This window comes from Poecilia reticulata, chromosome 1 (assembly GCF_904066995.2).
Source record: "Poecilia reticulata chromosome 1, P_reticulata-male-v2, whole genome shotgun sequence".
Classification (NCBI taxonomy): domain Eukaryota; kingdom Metazoa; phylum Chordata; class Actinopteri; order Cyprinodontiformes; family Poeciliidae; genus Poecilia; species Poecilia reticulata.
The window spans coordinates 5,306,476-5,326,494 of record NC_088830.1 but is presented as its reverse complement, the minus strand read 5'-3'; the positions used below and the strand labels follow the sequence as shown (position 1 = coordinate 5,326,494).

Here is a 20,019-nt window from a genome sequence, read left to right as displayed (position 1 = left end):
GACAGCAGCATCTGTCACCCCCACCTATCACCCGGCCAGCTCGCAGCCACCTCACTCATTGTCAGCCTGATGGATGTCCTTGTGTTGTGTATATGTGTCAAGTGTGAGTCAACACCAGTGTGACTGTGTGATAAGCTGGGTGAGACAGGGGGCAGAGTGCTTCCAGTAAGGTTTGTCATGAGATCAAACCTTATGAGATCTGTTGTTGGTGAAATACAGTACAGCCATATTTTGGGGCAGCATTGACCAGAATGCCCCTAGTTTTTAGATGTTACTCTCTATCTTTTATTCACTTTTTCCCCTTTCCTCAAAGCTGCAGTATGTAAGTTTTTTTTCTTTTTTTTTTTTACATATTTGTTAAAATTATCATAATTTTGTGGGAGTATCATATAAGACAGATTGGTGAAAAAATAAAAAAAAATCTCTGCTTTCTCCCAGTACTACCCGCAAAAATACATCGCTCAGTCAGAAACAACCAAGCAGAGCCAGGAGGAGGGGCTTAGCGCTGTCAATCACTCTCGTTCTCACCTCCGCTTGCTTATTGCTAAGCTACAGCTGGTTCACCACATTCTGCCACGAATGCTAAGGCTAGTTAGCACAGACATCAATAACAGCGCATAAATTATTTTCCTTTATATTGAATGACAGCGCTAAGACCCTCCTCCTGGCTCTGATTGGTCGTTTTTGACAGGCAGTGGTGCATTTTAACACTGGAAAGAGGCAGAGGAGCTTTTTTTCCACATTTTATCAATTTCATATTTTACTGTCACAAAATTGTGGAAAAAACTTATTTTTGTAAAAGTTACCTACTGCAGCTTTAAATCAAATATTTTTCCCCCCCCTGATTTGATCATTTTCCCTCTTTTTCCGTCTCCAACCTGCTTGAACTGAATCAAAAATGGATGTCACACTTTACCCACAAACCTCTCAGCTACAGCTGAGTCTGACAGTGGCTTTTTGAAATCTCCTTTAAGGCTCAGGAAAAAAAAATAGTAGGGAAAAGATTTAGGTCACTCAACTGCTACTGAAGATTTTCATATTATGTTTGTTTAATAAAAAAATCCCTCGTGTTGTGCCCAGGTGACCCAACTCATTTCCTCAGATGCCGTTGGTAGGGATTTTCTTCTCCTAGGATGATAACAGTAGATTCAACCGTGTGTGTATTTAGATTATGCATATTCATGTTTGTTTTGACAAATTGCTTGAGACTAAACACTGTGGACTGAGGATCATATTTATGAAAGTAGCTTAGACCTTTAGAAGATTAGGCCCAGAGGCATTTAGCTGGACGGTGTGGCAAAGTTCAGCCTCATGTCGTTTCCATATGCTTGGCTCTCAATTCTACATATATTATCCGATCTGCACCAAATTGTAAAATGATTGATCTCAAAACCCCCCAAAAAAAGAATTCAATCAAATTATTTTTGATGGGTGTGGCCTAATTTCTCCACAGTGTCCCCTAGAAACTTTTTTTTAAATCAACCCCAAGACATGCCTTGCCCTACATTTGGAATACATATGTAATTAAAAATGTCTCTTGAAACCACGGTCCATACCTCACAGGAAGTCCACCATGTTGGATCAAAGCCGCCATTTTGTCTTCGTTAAACACGTACGTGTACAAAGTCCTCCTACAGTTTTTGACCTACAGACTTCAAAAATCCTTCAGCATGGCCTCACGGCACTGTAGATCAAAAGTTATCCAAAGCATTTTGCTTTTTATAACGTTGCTTTTGATTTTGATGGTTGCCATGGGAGATTAAAGGACTTCTCAAATCATGCATGATGGAATGAAGGCAAGACTCCATGTATGTTTTTGATGAGGGAATAACATTATAACATGGATGCAAAGCTCAAAAAGTTGAATTTACATAATACTGCCGTTTAAAACTTGCTGCTGGACTCATACGATACGATTTGATACGTTCGCCAAATGCGCCACCTAGCGGTTAACTGCTGGTGTGTTGCGCAGGCCGGTGGATGCTGCTTGCAGCTTTAATAGTATCCTTATTTCTAACTCACTTCAGTGTAGTATGGGCAGCCGCAGTAACGTCTAAATCATCTTGCAGTCAGCTTTACTACTGTGGAAGGGAAGAATTATTACAGCCGTCTCTCTGCTTGTTCCAGTATTGGCACCCTAGAGTGATGTTGGGCCAAATGACTTTACATATTTAATGTATTGCCACAGGCTGAAAGGCAACAGGCATCCACTCCTCATGTTGTGCACCACTTGTCCCTTATGCCTTGCATCAGCAGACCTAAATGATGCTGCTGGGGGAGTTCTCAGCGAGACTGCGAGCTTGTCCATATGCCGTTCTTAAAAGGCTGAAGGTTTGAGCAGCAGATGTGCATGTTGTCTGAGTGAAAGCAAAGTGTTTTTCTTCTCATGTGTCATGGCTGAGCTGCAAGGCATGCACTGCTCATACTGTTTTGTGAGCATCCACAGAAATAAAATATGAGATTTTGTCTCCATGACTCGATCCAATCAGATGGCGTTTTGGTTCCTTTTGTTTCTAAGCACATGTCAGATTTGGGAGTGCAAAACCCAACCTAAATATGAAGAGCATCATAGCAAGGGTCTGCAGGGGCTGTTCATTATTGCTTTACTTTCCTCCATTTAGAGAAAAAAAAAATTAGGTTTCCCTTTAAATCAATTTTAAATTGTGACGTCTTACTTTGGCCATTTAACGTCTGGTTGAGTGCGTCTCCATTTGCCGTTTGTTCCTCACTATTGTTGGTGTGAATATGGAAAAGTCTACAACCATGAATGATGTAGAAAGCTTGGAATGTAACTACTTTATGGTATTGTTTAAATCCATAAATTTTGAGCTTGCGCACAACGCTGAAGGGCAAAAAGATATCCATAGCCACGCTGTCGCTGTAGACCAATTCCATTAAAATGAAACCTGAAGACGAAGGTATTATTAATTTAGTGCAATGTGCCACAGCAAACAGAAAAATAATGCAGAAAAAATATTTAAGAACAAATCGAAATCACTCCTGCTCCTTTTTCTTTGTATTTGGGTCATCTTTTTTTATAACTTAACAGAAACACACCGAATTCCACATCACATTGTGAAAGTTAAGCTAGCCTAGCTGACCTGGTTCCCTCTCCCTTGCTATGTTTTTTTAATTAAAACTTTATCATGACCTTGTTATCTAGTTTTTGCAGTGTTGAAAACTAATATCAAAGCATGCATCCCTTTTTCTTTTATATATCACGCATAAATTTAGGTTTTAGCGCATTGTGTTGACAACTTGACAGCTAAAACCAAAGCAGTTGGTTAGGCTCTTGTCACGTGGCAACATGTCTGTACATGCAGTTCACAAGGTGACAGGTACACAATATCATACTATTTAAAAAATTATTTAAAAAAAGGAAATTGTTTACTTCAACAAATGCAAAACTCTGTTTTAAAACAATCTGTAATCAGTTCTAGAATATTCCACTCCAAGTCTGTCTGGATACTATTTTGTCTTCATGCTATTGAATTTGTAGTTGATCCTAATGCTAATATGCATTAAAAATAGTCAATATTTCTTTTCAAAAAAAGGAAAGGAAGGTTTCCTAAATCTGACGTAGTGCTTTAAATTGTAATTTGAGGACAGAACAGTCCAGCTTGCATTTGATCGTTCTATTTTCTCCGCAGTCTGAAACAGAGATGTCTAAAATTATTGCCTACCATGTTGAAAGTTCAGTGTGAAATAGGAAAATGTTAAAAGTCACCACAATACCCTTAACTAAAAATAAACAAATTGCCCGTCAGATTTTTGATGAAGATAGTCTAATATCCAAAAAGTGATCTAACTTAAAGAGGACATGTTTTTGGACACATTCAGACATTAACCACCCTTCATCTGTTGTGTTGGTACTGAAAAAACAAAACAAAACAAAAAAAACTGGCTGAACACAAATCAACCGGCAATGACATTTCCTCTGCAATACAACTCGGAAAGCAATTTTCCATGGGACAAAACTCCTTTGAAACACATTTTGCGTTAAAACCTTCCAAGTATATCACTTCTTCACTAATGTACTATCCTCCCCGACTTTATTGTTTTGCCTAGAGTCTGATTGAATTTCCAGCCTTTGTCTGGAATTTGAGGAGCAGCTGAGCATCACTAACAGCCTAGAGCAAACCATTATCGCTGCAGTTCAGCAAGAATAAAAACAAAACTCACCCACAGCCGCACGCACATGGGAACCTACAGCAAGCACGGAAATAAAGCCCCGGTAGAGGTGTTTTTGTTTGGCTTGCCGTCATGATTTAGCAGTAATGTTCAACCTAACGGGGGCAGTAAATTGCTGTGTTACCCACAAACAAGCTATTTTGTAAAAAAAAAAAGAAAAAAAAAAAGAACATATCAGAAAGTTTCAATTTGCATAATAGCACCGCATTTTGACTTTAAAATAACATGCTGTTAAAAGCTCGTTATCAAATGAGTCCAACCCTGAGGCGGCCTCTTTACTTCTGTATAAAACAAAACATGCCGTTTTACTTAAAAAAATCCTTTTAAGATTCAGTATGTTGGCCTTGATATGTAAATTATTTTCCTGACAGCAATTAGAGAAATAGAATAAGTCACTAAGCCGCTCTCTACATCCAGGGTGTATGCTTAGTATGATCTCTGAAGAACAAATCAAGATGGACTACAGCAGCAGAAGATCACACTGGGTGCAACTTGTGACACCTAACAGCAGAAAACTGAGGATCCATTTTTCAGAGAATTGATAAACAAATAGGAAAAATATAGGTTTGCCTGATAATTGTTGATTTGAGTAACAACATTTAACAGTAGAGTCAGACTTTAAAGGGGCAGTATTATGTGTTTTCCAGGCACATAGTGCTGTTTTGCAACACAATCAAGTAACTATGTAATAGTCAGTTGTTATAAAAATATATATATATATATATATATATATATATATATATATATATATATATATATATATATATATATGTACCAAATATAACTTAAAATAAATTTTACTTTGTAATTTAACGCCTTGAAATTGGACTTCTGTCTCTTTAAGAGACTCTTGCTCTTTATGAAACTCCACCTTCAGGAATTCATCACAACATGGCTCCTCTATTAACCCTTTAGCAAAGTTTCTACCATTATTCTACTGAGAAGCAGCTTGTATAATGAGCTCAGCATACACATAGTTCCACCAGGTGTTTGCTAATTGCGGCTGGCTAGTCTGAAGGAGCTGAGTGAGGGAGTCACGGGGCTGGCTGCTCTGTGAGGTAGAAGCTTGGAAGCTGCAGCTCTGAGGAGCAGCTTCGTTCTCAAAGGTGGAGCTAGGTCCACCCAGATGTCTTGCACAGATGAGTGGTTGCTATGGGAGATTAAAGGATTTCTCAAACATGCATGAGAGAATCAAAGCAACACTCCAGTTTCTGATGAGTGAATAACATTATAACATGTGAAGCTCAAAAAAGTCGATGTTACTGATAATAAAGATCCCCAAGACTTCTGGGAAAATATTCTCTTAAATAATGAGACAAAAGTAGATGTTTTTCTAAAGTGTACATCTTTTTGCCACAGGTGTAAAACCAGCACGTTTCAGAAAAACTATTTTACTGTCGGTCTGAACCAACAGTAAAACATGGTAGTGGTAGTGTGATGGTCTGTTGCTGGGTGACTGGAACCAGGAACTCTCCTCACTACAAAAACATCCTAAGGAGAAATCCTGGTCTTTAGTTTGTGACCTTAAGGTCTAGTGAACTTTGTATTAGGCAACAGGGCAGTAATTCAAAGAGCAAGAGCAAGTAAAACAAAGACTATGAAGTGGCCTAGTCAAATCCTGAATCTGACTGATATGCTGTGGTGGGACTCTAAAAATGCCATCCACATTTAAAAACAGTTATTTCACAGCACTGTAAAGGAGTCAGTTTTGGCCATAGGAAGTGCTTGACGACAGTTGTTGCTGGTCAGCGTAACCAGTTTTTACTGCAGTCTCTCCTGAAGGGCTGTTGGATGATGAATGGGTCCATCAAAAAGTTTGGAAATAGATGTTTGGTCCCTTGACAGAGCTCCTTAAAGACACTCTCAAAAAAAACAAGAAAAGGTGCAAAAAACAGGCCAAGTAGACTTCTGTGATGCTTGTGATCTTTTGTGCAGCTTCAGCCATTGGACAATTCTCAATGATTTAGCTACAAGTACAGGAGCCAAGAGCACAAACGCATTTTCATCTCTCTAAATATTCTGGAAGAACGTCCAGAAACTACGGAAGATGTAAGACAGTTTTAAACTTTTGCCTTATATTTTTATTCTTTCTTGGGCAGCATCTGTTGTGAACAACTGTGATCTCAGCGTTTGGCTCGTAGCACCGAGCTGTCATACATAAATGTGATCAACCACCCCTAAAAATATACAACTCACCTTTTGCCGTTCAAGTTCAGACTGTTTTTTTTAAGTGTACAGTTCACTGTCTTCAAGTTCTTTCTATATCTCCGTGACTCTTGTTTGTTCCACCAGTTTTCGAATAGTTTTAGCTATTTGTTATGAACCATAAGTAAAGATTGTGGCTGTAAACTGTATTCTACCACAAAAAAAAGGTTTTGAATTCAACTAACGGCGTAAAAATTGCCTAGATCTTGCTGGAACATTAGTCAGGTGACAGAAGGCTGACTTTGTAACCGTCTTTAATTGGCTCTAAAGGTCCAGGTCTGAGTTCATCACTACATCCAGATGTATCTGTAAAAAGTGAACCTGTGTTGATTCTATATTATTCCTCTTTGGGTTCAAAGATAACTTCAGTTTTGTTTCTGTTTGTTGGGCTGCAGCACAAGTGCAGATAAGACTGAATAACACTCACCTTGATGTCACCAAAAACAAACCACATAGAAGTCCAGAATGTCTGTTATCGTGTTATTAATGTTTTCTCAGGTTTCTTTCTTTTTTATGTCCAACATTGGTTGTTTGAATATTTTTCTAAGAACTCTTAGGAAAAGTATACTTACAAATGCAACATTTTGACTTTTGTTGCTTTCTGAGAATGTTTTGCAAAAAAAATCTGCTACAAAAAAAAAACCCCAGACTAGCTCTCTTATTCCTTACCTAATTGACCTTGAAACAATATAAAAAAAGTGAACCATCTCACTTATCTGACTTTTAATTTTGCTGGATGCAGTATTTGGAGTGAGGGAACACATTATGCACATTTTTAATCTGAATAGTAGGAACCTTGAAACACAACTGCACCACATCTGTCCTGCTTGTGCTCGTCCACATCTCAAAATATTCAGGTCCCATGGAAACGAGGCATGCTGCAGATTCACCATGCTCAGCAAGCGTGTCCATGCGTGTGCTCCTATCTTAGCATTTGCATTTTTTGCAGGGTTGTCATATGTGTTGCATTTTATGAAGACTTTATGTAAGAAAATGAGATTATCTTATGAAATATAGTTTCACCTGCTCATTCAAAACCCTGAAGTTTCAATTCCCTTGAAGTTTTAATTCTATTCTATTCATGCCTATTCATGAATAGAACATTTTTAATCATGTCTCATTTTCCTTCCACTTCACAACCATGTGCTGCTACAGTACAGTCAGATAGAGACGTTTTACCTGCTGTTTGTGGTTAAAGCAGGTAAAACTTTAACCTGCTTTAAATTTTATAAACAGTAATAAACAGTTTATTACTGTTTATAAAAGCAGTAATAAACTTTTATTTTAAAAAAAATAAAAAAAATTTAATAGTTTTTGAAACTATCATCAAGTCATGACAGTTTTGTATTAGACAGATAATCTGAAAAAATAAATCAAGTTCCTCTGCCTTCTCCCAGTGCTAACTAGAAACAACCAATCACAGCCAGGAGGCGGGTCTTAGCCCCTCCTCCTGGCTCTGGTTGGTTGTTTTTAGTTGCGGTGCATTTCTTCAGACAGCTATAGAAGCACGCTGAGGAGGTGGAGGAACAATATCATGTTATACTGTCACGACCTGGTGACAGTTTTAACAAATATACATATTAAAAAAAACACTTTTTTTAAAGAAAAGTTGCAAACTGCAGCTTTAAACAGTGTGAAGACTTTTGTAAGGCGCTGTATATTCTCACTTTCACACTGAAGACAATTTGTTGCCCCAGTTTCACCTCTTATGTGATGCCAATAATCTCTGATCTCCAGCTTCTGATCTGAGTGTGTCACCACACACACACACACACACACACACACACACACCGCAGCGTGACAAGGAGCAACAAAACTGCAATCAAATCCTTATTTTAGGTTGAAACAGATCTCGCTTCTTCCTTCTCCTCTCACCTCTCCTTTCTCCCTGCTCTACCTCAGGCTCCTTGTTTCGCCTTCTTTGCCAACACAACTCATCCATTCTGAGCAAAAGGCGGACCAAAAGCCCTCACGGTTTATTTCTGCGGCTAAAAGAAAGAGAAAGAACAGAATGGTTTCTGGTGAAAGGACCGTTCTGTGCGAATCCTCATGGTTTGATTGAAGTGAGCCCTCATTCTTTTGAGCTTATGGTCTCTATAGTGATGAGGAGGGATGAAAAGGAGAAGGTGAACAGACTGGCCAGATGACAAAAGGAGCAATAATTGTGACCCGAAGTCGAAGCGGGTTGGTCTTTTTCAGCTCAGCAGAGGTAAAGAAGTACTCAGAACAGAAACGTCTTCTAGTTGAAAGAAAAAAAAGAAAAAAAAAACAATATTTCCTTCTTACTTTTAGAGGTAAGAGAATATTTGACACCTTTAACGACTACCGTGTTTTGCTTTGGTTTTTAAAGTTTTTTAGTTTTTTCTTAAAATCACACTGAGAAAAGGACTTAGATATATATTGAATTAACTGAGCACAAATAATCAATTAAACTTGTCCAAGTAAATTTATTCTGTTATGTTTAACAAATGTAAATAAAGTTTGACAAACTGAATTTGTTGACACGTGACAAATAATTCTTTTTTTTAAGTTGGAGCTCAATTCTTCTTCCCTCCCCCCCCCACCCCAACAATATTTAAAACCTAAAGATTTGCCTTCAAATAATGAATTTTATTAATTTTACATCCATGTGAAATGCCAACACACAGGCCAGTGTTTGATACAAGATTTAAATCTGATAGCAGGAATAAACCTGTTATTTTTATAGTTAGTTATAATCCAGTTTAAGTTAAGTGAATATTTTGTGTTCTTTTTTCCACAGTATTCCACAGTGGACCAATCCTCAGTCAACTTAACTCAACTTCCTCATCGACGCTAATATTCCAGCGGAACAAAGCAAGAAGCAAAGTAAGTTGATGGATTTTTTCTTTTTTTAAGCACTTTTTCGATTGTGAAAGTTAAACTTTCATTAGCTGGTGTACAGGGCCGCACAGTGGCGCAGTTGGTAGAGCTGTTGCCTTGCAGCAAGAAGGTTCTGGGTTCTGGGTTCGATTCCCGGCCCGGGTCTTTCTGCATGGAATTTACATGTTCTCCCTGTGCATGCGTGGGTTTCTCCAGGTACTCCGGTTTCCTCCCACAGTCCAAAAACATGACTGTCAGGTTAATTGGTCTGTCTAAATTGTCCCTAGGTGTGAGTGTGTGTGTGCATGGTTGTTTGTCCTGTGTGTCTCTGTGTTGCCCTGCAACGGACTGGCGACCTGTCCAGGGTGCTCCCTGCCCGGAACGTTAGCTGGAGATAGGCACCAGCAACCCTCCCGACCCCACTAAGGGACAAGGGTGTATAGAAAATGGATGGATGGAGAGCTGTTGCACATCAGATAACTAAAATTCTCCATTTTCATTCTGAATGAGGAGCGAATGTGTTGGAATATCTGTTTCTCTGCTGTACCATAAAACCAAGCAGGAAGAAACTGAGAAGAAACTACGATTTGATTTGGAGCCATAAAGTGCCATATTTTGTAAAAGTCAGCTAACTCCAGGATTTTAAATGAAGTCTTCAGAGAATAATGTACAATAAAATGAAGCATAATATTTTAAAATTATGAGTCCATAATCTACTGAATGAAATAAATATTAGTTAAGTACATGTGAAGACGCTTCACATGTGTGATCATCAATTTCAAAATACCTGAGGACCACAAATGGCTTTTTTTTATTTTTTAAATGCATCATACTTTATAATTTCTGTATTTGTATTGATTGTATATTTATTAATCTATTAAAACTAAAACCTGTATTTTAGTGAAATATATTTTTATGTTAAAAAATTTACATGTTCTACACTTTTTTGATCAATTGTTCTCTATTTTCTAAAAAAGATTTTTTAAATATTCAGCCATGTTTATTTATTGGGCGCACAAAAGTCTGCTATTGAGTAAAATGTACTTTTTAAAAATTGTGATCTTGTTTAATATTACGTTATCAAAATGAAATCAAAACATTTCGGTAATAAGACATGAATACTTTGGATTGAGTCGAGCTTTTCCGTTATCTGAATTTTCTGTGTCCCTTTTAAAAAGAGACAATTATCTCCTTTCACAGGATTTTATGATAACTTTAATTGGAGAGAGACAATATTTCTGGACAAATAATCCTCAAGTGGACAATGTCCAGAGAGAAACAAAATCTGTTGTTCAGGAGGCAGAGGACTGAACCAAGCTGTCCTTGTAAAGAAAAATGGTAAAATGCCAAACATCTCGTTGAAAGTGGCGTGCAAAGAAAGACTTGAATACAGTTAAAGGTGAAAAGATGTCGAATCTTTGAGATTTTGTAGTTCCTCTGAGGAAAAGAGAGATGTCAGGAACCTTGTGGGAAAGGACGGGAACCAAAAAATAAAGCTGTGAGAAGAATCAGAAAAAAAATACTTAATTAAACTGTTTCTGTTTTATACACACACACACCAGGGCTCTAGAGAGAAACCAGTCTGGTTGGAAAAAGCTACTTAATTTCTCAGTAGTGCATCTAAACACTGGATATCTCCCTGTGGTTCATCGACAGACAAACATCAGGCCCGTATTGTGGTCTAAACCAATCAGAAATAGTGATTGGCCGTGGTCCAGTGGTTAATGTGCGTGTCTACATTGTGTGCTGTAGTCAGACAGAGAGAGATGAGCAGCAGTAGCTGTTTCCATCGACCACGCAATCGCACAGATCGGACGAAAACAAATTTGCTTAATGGAAACACGGCAATGTAGAAAAAAAAAATCATTTTTGATAAGTTTTGTGTGCTAGAATGAAGCGATCTTTAGGATGTCTCGCAACTGCAATGGAAACATTGTTTTCGCATCACACAAGTCACGAATCAACATGACTCGTGATGCTGTTACTGCTGGCGGAAAAGACGACAAGAAGTTGTTGGAGGATGTCCGATTTAACGACTTATTACGTGAGCAAACATATTCACATGTGATTTTAATTGTGTTTCTTATTTAAACACAGCAGTTGCAAAATTGTGTTTTTTTGACATTAGCAGAACATGAACAAAGTTTTGCCCACATTTGTAGTGGAAACACAGCTAATGATGGGAATAACGTCGTTAAAATAAATGGCATTGCTACCACCGTTACTTCTTTCAGCAGCGATTAATCTAACAAATTCCTTTCTCTGTCGCAACAATGACTTTTGTGCTGGTGCACCTAAGAAAAGTAGCTAGGCACAGTGTAAGAAGTTACTCTAGTATCCTGCATTACTTTTTTGTACACACACTCCATCATTCAGCACAGAACAAACTGAATAACCAGTACTAAGACTGATTCAGTTTGCACACTGGGGGCTTTGACACTGACATGAATGGAAAGTGTTGTGTGTTGAGAAAAGACTGAGGATTAAAGGCCAATACATGTTGGATGTCGTTAGCTTGTGATCATTTTATATTAAAAATGAACTTTCTGGAAGTGAAGTTATGCTTTACTCTGTCGATGCTTTTACAAAACTTGTGAATCTATCGATACTACATTGGTTTATTTCCTAGGTCAGGTCAAAAGGGCAGTTCCTTGTTGGTATCTTGAATGGTTGCTGGTGATTTTACTCCTTTTGAATTTTTAACTCTCTTATGGTATTTCAGAACTCTACCCCGGGACGTTTTGTACCCCAGCATGCCATTAAATGCATTTCCAGTCACTGTAGAACTGTACAAATTAAAGTTACAATAACGGCCAACATGGCCATTTTGAAAAAACAAAAAAAAATGTATGCGTTTTTGCGCCATAATGAGGTGACTTTTCAGCTGTATAGAAATAGATACATTTTGCAAAACTGCAATGGGAATATTTTTGTATTCGAATTACATGAGTGACGTGAGTAATCATAGGGAGATTATAAACTATTTATCTAAGTCTAACATGTATTGCTTCCAATATATACGGTGTATTTGACTTAACTTGTCTCCTAAAGACAATAACAGAACCTGAAACTGGTCAGTTCTAAGTTGTAGTTGAGTTTCAAACTTACAGGTGAAATTTGAACCCAGTCTGACCTCAATTACAAGTCAGTCTAACTACTCACCAAAACATCAGGGTAGTCTGCATATGGCTTCAGCATGCACTCAACTTTTCATTAGAGACAGAAGCCTCACCTGGAACAGTGAGATAACTGAATAAGTCTGAATAAGTCTGCTTGTACAATGTACCACTGGTTCTGTTTGGAATCAAAGTAATTTTGAAATGGATTGAATTAATGAACTATTGTCCCTTAAATTACAAGTGACTACGCTGAATAAAATAATGCAACTTTAAAGCACTATAATGGTGAATAGTAAATGACAGAGGATGTTAATTATTCACTGTTAGCCTCCTAGTTGATGCAAAAAATATCGCCTTGAATCTTCTTTTTAAATGCATAAGTGACATACCTAAAATACAAACACCGCAATTCTCATTACTAATACTTAGCATTGCATACTGAAATGTCCTTGTTACTGTGCAGCTATGGGGTTTTCTTTGGTTTTATTTAATTCTCACACTCTCTCCCTGCTTCTACACCTTCTAATGCTGCATTGCACATCTTTTATTTGCTCAGAGCAAACAGTTGTTCTCTTTGTTTGAGACACGCTGCAATAAAGTAAATCTGAATTAATGTATGCAATGTAACGTGTGAGGATGCGGAACAGAGGAAGTGAAATGTCCTTGTTAACCGTTAGGATTGCTGGATCTTTTTCTGCTCAGCACAATAAATAATCCTGTTGTTTATTTTTTAAGTGAATCCCTTTAAATAAATCAGCCCTGATTCCTTCATTTCTGACCTTGATTCAGTTATTTTTTTACTTAGTAAAAGGAAATCTTCAGAAAAAAGTTACATTAACAATGCAAATAAGACTAAAGATATTTTAGAAGGTTTATGCCATTTTAGCTAATTTATGTCACATTATGTTACTTTTTATTTTAGAGTGGATGTAAGAGAATAAAACCAGAAGAATTGGTGTGCTCATTTGTGTGTGGGACGTTTACAGGGGGAAAGTTCAGTGGTCGTATTTACACTTCAATTGCCAAACCAAAAAAAGTTGTGATTTACATCATGCTATGATGTTATTTCCTCACCAAAACCATACCTGAAGTGTTGCTTTGATTCTTTCACGTGTGTTTGAGAAACCCTTGAGTCTCCCATGGAAACCATTCAGCTGTACCAAAAACGCCTGGGTGGACCTAGCTCCGCCTTCAAGGACGAAGCTCCTCCTCAGGGCTGCAGCTGCCTCACAGAGCATTCTTCCCCAGTGAGCACCAGGTGGAGCTGCGCATCTGAAAACGTTGTTGAAGGGTTAATACAGGGGCAATGCTGTAACTTCCTGAAGGCGGAGCTACAGAAAGAGGAGGAGTTTTTAAAGAGACAGAGGCCAAATTTCCAGGCATAAAATTATGAAATCAACTTTCTTTTTTTTAATGCAGCTGACACTAACAGTTACTTGATTGTGCCATAAAATGGCAGTACATCCCTGGAATATACAGGATACTGCCCCTTTAAAGTTTCATCTGACTTTAGGTGCTGTACCCTTCAGCCACCACAGGGGAGCAGTAAGGAGACGGGTGCTGCTAAAAGCAAATAGATTTGCTACAAAATAATAAAACTTTGTCGTGTGTTATTTAAAAAATCTAACACTGAATGTCTTTAGAAACTTTAATGTTAAATCCCCACAAAAACTATAGGATAACGCCTCATTCCTGCATATCCGGCGCATATGTGCATTCTTGTGTACGTGTGCAATTCCGCTGTCGATAATAGAATCTTAATTGGCTGATTAGGGAGGATTAAGGTCATTGATTGGATAGAGCTCAGGGCTCACCTGCTGTTCCCCACATCTAATTGGCTGGCTATGTAACATATCAATGAGCGGCTGGGAGCTGTGGCAGACGAGTGTTCACACATTCACACGCCGACCGCTGAAAGGAAAGCACTGATACGGATAAAGAGACTAGCAGGAGATGAGGGACGGGGGTTAGGAACAGAGAAGGCGGGATCACGGGTTTTCATCCATGTGTCTGCGTCTCTCTGGATGACAAAATAAAACAGTCTGTCAATCACCAGGCTGGGTGAAAATATGTCTGAGTGCCCAGAGTGTGTGTTTGGTAATAACAGTGACTACCATTTGTCAGCATGCACACACTCGCTCTCGGGCTATGTGTGTGTATGTGTGTGAAATATGATAACTGCCACGACAGGATGTGGAAGATGACACCAATGATTGACATTAATTTGTCCTTCCGTTTATATGAGTGGGTATGGATTTTGTGAAAGTAAATCGACTGCATGATTTTCGAAGAGTCGTCTGTGAATTTTTAATATTTTTTTGGACAAATACAGATTTAATGTGCAAAGGCACATGTCAAATGGGGCAGTATGGTGTAAAATGAACATTTTCGAGCTATACGTCATGTTATAATGTTATTCCCTCATCATTAACATACCTGGAGCTTTGCTAAGATTCTTTCATGAATGTTCGAGAAATCCTTTAATATCCTGTGCCAAATGCCTGGAGGGACCTAGCCCCGCCTTCGAAGACGAAGCTGCTGTTCACAGAGCAGCTCTACCCTGCGACTCCCCCACTCAGCTCCTTCAGACTAGCCAGCACCAATTAGCAAACACCTGGTGGAACTGCATATATACAAACTACTTCTCAATGAAACGGCGGTAAAAACGTTGTTAAACACTTGACATTGTGATGATTCCTGGAGGCGGAGTTTCAGAAACAGCAGGAGATTCTTAAAGAGACAAAGGCTGAATTTCAAAAAGATCATTTTAAGTGTTGTATGTATGTGAGATATACAGCATTTTTATAACAACTGAAGGTAACACAGTTATTTGATTGTGCCATTAACTAGGTACTATGTGTTTGCCTGGAGTGTGTTTTCCTCAAGTGAATCACTGAAATCTACTTGATTTATGAAACGGGCCACAATGGGAGGGGTTGGAATTGCCTCCTTGGCAGCTACAGTCTGTGTGACTACTAAGGGAAACCCGGATGATGAAGAATTATCATTAGTGCAGAAAATGCTCTCCATTGCTGTGGGAGGTTGGCACATACACATGATTTTTACGGCCATGCACACAATGTGTTTTCAAAAGTCGAATTAAAACAACCGATGCATGTGGAGGTATTAAGACCTCTCCAGGTTTTTCACATATTGTCTCCTTGCAACCACAGGCCTCAGTGCTTTTTATTGTGATTTGTGATACATGAAGTGGTGCATATTTTGAACATGAAGAAAGTTGTACATAGTTTTCTTCTTTTTTTTTTTCTTTTTTTTTTTTTTACAAATGCAACTGAAACATGATACATTGCAAAAACGCAAAATCTTACCAAGTATATTTTTAGCCTGGTTTTTAGGTCAAATATCTTAGTACACTTGAAATAAGACAGAACTAACTTAAAAGTAACTTTTCAGCAAAATATAGGAGATTGTTTTAAATCGATTTCTTGACATTGATGAAAAAGTACTTGTTCCACCGGAGCATTATTTCACTCATAACATGGGCAAAATGTTTTATTATAAGAGAAATAGCATGCTACTTTTGCACTAAAATCTAGACTAAAATGTTGACACTTCTATTGAGTATTGAGTATGTTGTTCTTTCAATAATCAATTGATCATGATTCATTCTATTAGTTCTTTCAGCCCCCATGAAAACAATTTCAAAACAAGTATCAATTACTATTTCTTAAAATGGAAGAGCGACTCCTCCTCTGCTTTGCCGGCAAACATACGGCTGTGAAGCGCAGGAGAAAATTGTTCTGTGGTCTAAGGAATCCAAGCGTGAAACTCTTTCTGATAATCACGGACGGTGTGACCTTGTCGCTAAGCATGAGAAGGACAATCAAGCATCGGCGCACTGCTAAAAAGTAAGAATCCGCGCCATCTTAAAAGCACAATAAACTGTGAACAATAAATGCAAATTCTGAAGCCAGATATATCCTCATCCAGATGATGTCTGTTCCAGGGAAGTAATTTTTTCTTCTTTTCTCTGCATAAAAATGTTCAAACCACACTTTTTTTTTGTACACAGATGGAAACCAAAGTGCGCAGCTCAGAAGGATGCTTCAAACTGCCTCAGACTTTAGATGAACAGAAATATTACCACTCTGTTCTCTAGCCCTATTTGAAAAGAAAGATGAAAAAATCTGTTAGCTGATAAATGTGATCTGCAGATGATTAGAACCAACACCAAGGACCGTGTTCAAGTTCTTACTTACACACACGGATACACACACACACACAGCGCTTGTAGACGTATTTACTTGGGTTTTTTGCTCAGCGGTTGTGACATACTTACAGGGTGAGAGGGCAAGTCTTACTCAGCACTTTAGCCACAGCTCATTAATGCACACGCACACACGCGGACACGCACACACACACACACACACACACGAGTGCACGCACACATACACTCACACACATTTCAGAGAGCCGCTGTCACGCCCTGCTCTGCCGGCTGGTCCAGCAGAAGGAGGTTTACACAGGCAGATGAATGTCCGGTTCTGTGTTCAGATTCACTGTAACAAGAAAAGTCCCTAAATTATTAAACAGCTGGAAATGGAATACATGTGTGGGAGAATAATAACACTGGTTATGAAAGAAAGTGTGTTTAAAAATTGTGAAATACTTCTCCTCACACTCTGATGGTTCCCATGACGTTACATTACACTTTAACCGCATTTTTATTACAAATTCACACAAATCACACCTGAGGGGAGTGAAATCTCAGCATCAGGCCTGTGGTCTAAAACCAGCTTCCAAAGACAATTTAAGTTTACAAGAGAGATTATGGTGATTGGCTAATTTGAAATTCTAGCTAAATTCACACGTCTTGCCTAACTGTTCATTTAGAGCAGCGGTGGTTCTGGCAGCAACAGGTCAGGTCAAAGGGTGAAGGTCAACCCACAATTCAGCAAACACTTAAGATGCAAACCACTTATGCGTGGATTTCATTGATAAGTAAAGGTAAGACAGTAATAAGATGTTTTTGTTTAGTTTTTTAATGAAATGCGCTTTTTGTGGGCTACAGTTTGTATGTCTAAGTAATTCAGTAAAGTAGAAGCGGTAGCTAATCTTGTTTTTTTTGGTGTTAAATCCTAAATATATATATATATATATATATATATATATATATATATATATATAGTTTGTAGCATTTTTATAACAACTTTATATAACAACTAAAGTTAACAGTTACTTTCTTGTGCAACAAAATGGCTCTACGTGCCTGGAAAATACATAATACTGGCCTTTTAATAATCTTTAATCAGTTATCTTCTTATGCGGTTAATTGCTTTTCTTATTTTTGCAAGTGCATCTTATGTGAACCACAACATGATCTTCTCTGACTAAAAACGACTTATTTTATCCTTAGCTAAGCTGGAATTACAGTGTCCTGTTTTTGGAATTGGAAAATAAAGCAGCTGTTTCTAAAAGCCTCCCAGGATTGACTCAACAAAAAGAGAGAAAGAAATAGCACGATTCAGATTCAAATTTCTAAGCTTTGGGACTTTTTTGTCATTAATGTGATACTAATTAACAACCTAATTTCTAATTTTGTCTGGCTCATTGTAAATTTGATGAGCCTACAAAAGTCACTGATAATTGCACAGGGCATATTTGTGTACATGTTTGCATGTGTTATGTGCATTCAGACTGAAAATAGCACAGCAATTAAAAAGCAACACAGGGGGTTTGCTGGTGTTGTTGCCGCTTTACATTCTTTGAAGATTAACTGGGATTCGCCGATTCTGATGTGGCTCCGTGTAAAAGTTACTTGAAAGCACTGACATAGAAATAATGCTTCTTTACTTCAAAGAAAAACTGGGAAAAAATGCCAACAAACCTATTTCTGATGAACCAACAAATGCATCAAAGAGAAAATTAATTCATTGTTGAAGTGGATCCAACCATGTACTTCATTAAAGATCAGTAGAACTAGATTATATTTCTTTAATACATACATGTTTGGTCTTAATCTAGAGCAACTACAACTTTACTTTGATTTGATCCAATTGTTTTAGAGTTGAACCCAGATGTTTACATACATTAAAAACAAAGACATTTTTTTTCTCACTGACACAAAGTTAGACAGTTTGAGGTTACCAAAATAATTTACATGTACTAAAGACATTCCTTAACAGTTTCTCAGTATAGTTTTTTTGTTTGTAAATTTTGACCCGTTTCTCCTTACAGGGTGGGGATGAATGAAGGATGTATTTATCAATTAATTAGTTCATTTTAATTAATTGATCTTATTAAACGATGAGTGAGCGACCACTTTCTTCAAAGTTTTCTCTTGCATAAAAAAGGGACGACTTTTTTTCCATGACATAATAGGCAAAAATTGTTAATATGCTGAATTTAAAAAAAAATATTTTGACATTATTTTGTGTCACCTGTATTAAATACTGACTGTATAAACAGAACATTTTGGGTTTTCTCACATAATTAAACTTAGACATATTTACAAAATGTCTGTTTGTGAATGGAAAAATATAAGGGATGAGTGTTTGTATTTCAAAATGGATTCACATGAAGTGCTTTTTGTAGCAAACAGCAGATTCTGTTTAGACCATTTCTCTGGTATGACACCGCCATCTTTATTTCTGTATGAACTGGCCCTCTTCTGGATGGTGGACAAACTACAACAGTGAAAGAAGGTCTAAGTCGATCGATTGGAACAAATTTTAATCTAATAAGCCATTAATTGACAGACAATCGTAAGTTGATTAATTGTTTGCATCCCTTGTGTAAATGATTCAGGTTTACACATGCTTCATGTTTACTGACATATATTCTAGAGGGTTGAGATCAGGGCTCGGTGCTGGCCTATCCAAACATTAACTTTGTTGTCTTGTAGTGACCTTGGGTCAATTTACACAAATAAATGCCAAAGATTGTTTGTTTGTTATTTTAAAAGAACTGAAAGCCTGGTGTTATTATTCCCATTAATTTGGCACTAATTTATCTTGGTCGATCATGTAGAACCCCAATTAAAAAGTACATTTTGAATTTACAGCAACTAAATAAAAAGAGATTCAAATGTTATAATACAACCACAAGGCAAAATTATTGTCCTTTTTTCTTGTGTGCACTTATCTAGAATTAACAAAAAGTTGAAGGCATGAACATCAGCCATTTTTTGTTACTGTGTTTTATTTATAGTTTTTGAGTTGCATTTAGCAACATGAACTGACCAAACACCCCTTCCTAAATATTAATGAAAACAACCTATATATATCCACAACCAAATGCTTAATCTCCAAACACTATAAAGTGGGAAAGTACACACTTTTCCCCCCATTTAAAAACCCATGACTATAAACCGCAACAAGTCACTTTACATATCCAGTTGACAGACATTTGCAAATGTGAGCCTCTGAAGACTGCCAGCTGCACAACTAGGAGAAAACATCACTTGTACACTATGTAGGAAGTCTATTTACGCTCACTGAGGTTCTTCAAAAATCCATGTACATCGTACTGCAGCCTGGGGGTGTAGTCAAAGCCCACTTTATACTGTTAATCAAGTTGCCTGTACAGAACAAGACGGTATTTCATCCACAACACTTCCATCTTATCCAAAGGAAAATGACGTCTAGTTCTGAGTAAATGGGAGCAGTGACACGGATAGAACAATGTTTGTTTGGTCATTAGG

At 37.6% G+C, this 20,019-nt stretch overlaps 1 protein-coding gene across 1 annotated transcript in view; it reads left to right on the top strand.

The window, feature by feature from the left end:
* Nucleotides 1-20,019, top strand: part of LOC103457085 (protein ELFN1-like) — a 133,232-nt gene that overhangs the window by 41,765 nt on the left and 71,448 nt on the right. The window contains exon 2 of the mRNA XM_017306031.2: nucleotides 9,158-9,243. The gene's annotated coding sequence lies outside the window, so the exon portion shown is untranslated. The remainder of the gene's footprint in view (nucleotides 1-9,157; nucleotides 9,244-20,019) is intronic.